At 14.3% G+C, this 3729-nt stretch overlaps 9 annotated features.

Annotated features, from left to right (window-relative positions):
* Positions 1-1254: 1254 nt before the first annotated feature.
* Positions 1255-1313: a microsatellite.
* Positions 1314-1470: 157 nt separating this feature from the next.
* Positions 1471-1508: a microsatellite.
* Positions 1509-1775: 267 nt separating this feature from the next.
* Positions 1776-1914: a microsatellite.
* Positions 1915-2470: 556 nt separating this feature from the next.
* Positions 2471-2495: a microsatellite.
* Positions 2496-2508: 13 nt separating this feature from the next.
* Positions 2509-2549: a microsatellite.
* Positions 2515-2550: a microsatellite.
* Positions 2551-3284: 734 nt separating this feature from the next.
* Positions 3285-3314: a microsatellite.
* Positions 3315-3390: 76 nt separating this feature from the next.
* Positions 3391-3452: a microsatellite.
* A 199-nt stretch (positions 3453-3651) lies between these two features.
* Positions 3652-3681: a microsatellite.
* Positions 3682-3729: the final 48 nt, after the last annotated feature.

Genomic DNA, 3729 nt, shown 5'->3' on the forward strand with positions numbered 1-3729 from the left:
ATAATTATATTATTAAGAAATGAAGTTTTTAGTATAAGTTTTAATAAAGTCTATTTATTATTATAATAAATAAAAAATAATATTAAAGTTTTTTCGGAATAATAATCCTAAATTCAGAATAGGGAATAGATAAGACAAATTTAAGAAAATTAATAATATGAATAAATTCTGAAGTTAATTTAGGAAGATTTAATTTCTATTAAAAATGAATAAAAAGCTTATATTGGAAATAAATAACAGTAATAAGATCTAAATACAGTTGATTTAATATAATATGTTTAATAATTAATCAATTAAAAAACATTAATAGAAGTAAAAGAAGTAAAAATTGAAGAATTACATGAAAATAGTGGTTTTATATAAGATTTTTAATAAAATATATAATAATAAGAACAGAATATATAAAATAATGAATTGTAATAAAATAAGCTTAGTTTAATATAAGAAATTAGTGAAAAATAAATAATATAAGGTATATAATAATTATTTATATTTATTTTTAACATTTTTTTTTAAAAAAAATATATATATATATAGAAAAAAAACCTAAATAAATAATATCGGTTTAAAAGTAAAAAATAAGTAATTTAAATTAAAAGTAATAAGATATTTCCAATAATTTATAAATGGAGAGTTTATAAGAAGTATTATAGATAAAAAAAGACTAGTTTAATATAAATAAAGAGACTTTATAACAATAAAACGATAAAAGTTAAGAATAAATACAAAGAAATATATAAGAAATTAAAGAATAAAGCATAAAAGTATAATAATTAAAATAAAATGAGGAAAAAATACTAGTTTAAGATCAGTAAATAGAAAAAAATAAACAACTGGAAAATAAAAAAGCAATAAATGAAGATAAAAAGATAAAAATAATAATAAAAAATGATGATATATTATAATAAGATTATTAATAATAAAAAAACGATAATAATAATAGTATATAATAATTAGAAAAAAATACTTAATTAAGTATATAATAAAAAGGTAATAAATGTATATAATATTAAGATGAAAATAATTAAAATTAACAAGTATAATAATAACTATAATAGGAAATAAAATAAAAGGAATATTAAACTGAAAATAATTCATAATATATTACTTAAAATATAGATAATATTGAATTTAATATAGAAAAATCTTAATAAATATAAAAAAACATAGTTATTGTATAATAAAAATAAATAGAAAAAGAACAAATATAGTAAAAAAAAAAGGAAGAAATATAAAATAAGATAAATTCATCTAAAAAAATATAAGAATTAGAATTATCAAAAAATTAAAAATAAGAAATTTTACAAAAAATAATTAAAAAGAAGATCAAAATATAGAAAAAGAAGACTATATATAAAAAATATTTTAAAAAAATAAACAACAAATTAATAATCAAAAATTTATTAAAGAAAAAAATCAAAAAAATGGAATTTTAAAATAAGATGATTAAGTAAATATAGTTATTGATCAAGATATTCAAAATAAAGTAGATATAGAAAATTAAAGTAAATAAAATATGGAATAAGAAATAGAAATATAATAAATTTAAAACGAAGAAGATTAGAAAATAGATATTTAAATATAAAAAAATAGTGAATAAGAAATAGATGAGATATAAAAAGAAGCAAATTAATAAATTTTTGAATATGAAAAATATATATAAAGTATGAAAAAATTAAGAGTTGTGGAAGAGGATCTTTAATAATGGAAATCACTAAATAATTCTTAAGATAGTATTTAAATAATATCAGATGTATGTTCATAAATAAACTTCGATAACAATAAAAATAAAAAAAATAATAATATAATAATAATAATAATAATAATAATAATAATAATAATTGTAATAGTAATAATAATAGTTATATTAATAATAGTAATAGTAATAATTATAGTAATAATAATTAAAATAATTATACTTTTAATTTAATATAAGATTAAAATATTAACGAAATTTAAATAAATATTTAATAAAAAACTTAAGATTTTATAGAAGTTAATAATTAAATATTATTGACAAAAAAAATATAAAAATTAGAATAAGAAGATACCCGAATAATTTTTTATTCAGCAAATCATTTAGAATAGCCAAATCAAAACAAAAATAAAAAAAAATATTCAGAAGACGAAGAATATAAAGAAGATTTTATTTCAGAAAAAATTAACAAATAAAACAAATAAAGTCATTATAGAAGCTAAAGCCATTCTATGTATTCCGATTTCATGAATGGAATTAAAGATTTCTAAAAAAGAAATAAAATTATTAATGGTTATTTATAAGCTGCTGTAGTATAAGCATTCCCATTTTTTGTTTGTAATTAAATAATCTTTTAGAGATTGGATAAGAAATAATAAATTTAAGAATTATGTAATAAATGTCTTTTTAGAAGTTCAAGAAGGCCTAGTTTATCAAGGAAAGAATCTTTGAAAAAAAGAAATCCATCATTGGAGAAATAATAATGATTTTTAATAATTTTTATTTAATTTTTATTTAAAATTATATTATATAAATATAAAAAAAAAATAAGAAAAAAAATAAAAAATAAAAAAGTTAAATGTCAAAGTTAAAAAAATGAAAGAAAATTTTTTTTTTTTTTTTCAATAAAAATTCTTCTTCTTCTTCTTTTTTTTCAGGTGTTTATTATATACAATAAATTACACTTAAATGCAAAAAATACTCCATATAGTATTCATTTTTTTCCCCAATATGACTTCTAGAACATCAATATAAAATAAAAAGTATCTATTTATTCATATAAAATTTCCAGATAGTCCTCAAACTAATATTACTAAATTTAAATTTGGAATAAAACAAAAAAATCATACTTAATATCTTTAATTATAATAAAACCAAATTCCGAAATTTTATATTATAAAATATAACTGGCAGACTAAGAATAATAGATTTTCTAAGAGAAAGCCTACTTCAAAAAATATTAAATTAAATATTAAATACAGGAGAAGGAAAGGATAAAAAAAAAAAGTTTATATGAAGAACTATCTAAAGGAAGAACAGAAAATTAACATGAAAAAGACTACTTTTAATGGAAATTATAAAAATCCTTATATAAATCATATATAACTAAGGTACTTCCACACAAAAAAAAAAAGAGATATAGAGAAGAAGAATATTAGATTAACTATGGACCAAAAAGGAAATAAATTGAAAAAAAAATATAGAGTAGAATATATAAATTAAAGAAAAAAAAATAGCTTGGATATATATATTTATTATTATATATAGAATATCTTTATTTTATGTTTATATGTAGTAATTAATTTTATATATATATATATATTATATATTATATATTTTTTTAATTTTTTTGATAATTTATTTTAAAAAAAATATTATATAGATTAATTTTTTATAATTAAACATATTTAATTTATATATAAATATATATATAAATAGAATATATATATATATATATATATATATATAAATATATTTACATATTTTATTTCATTTTATTTTCGAGAATTTTTATATATATAATGTTTTATTTTTTCTTTATTTTTTTTACTTATAATTTTAATAGATTCTTTTTTTTTTTTAATTTTTTATTAAATAAATATATTATAAATAATAACAAAAAATAATGATTAATTTATTAAATAAGTTCATTTAAAAATGTACAGAAGATGAAAAAATACAATAAAATAAATAAATAAAATAAAAATGGAAGGAATTTAAAGAAAAACAATAAGAAATAGATTCTAACTAAA

Source organism: Ichthyophthirius multifiliis (genome assembly GCF_000220395.1).
Source record: "Ichthyophthirius multifiliis unplaced genomic scaffold scaff_1120509249542, whole genome shotgun sequence".
Classification (NCBI taxonomy): Eukaryota; Ciliophora; class Oligohymenophorea; order Hymenostomatida; genus Ichthyophthirius; species Ichthyophthirius multifiliis.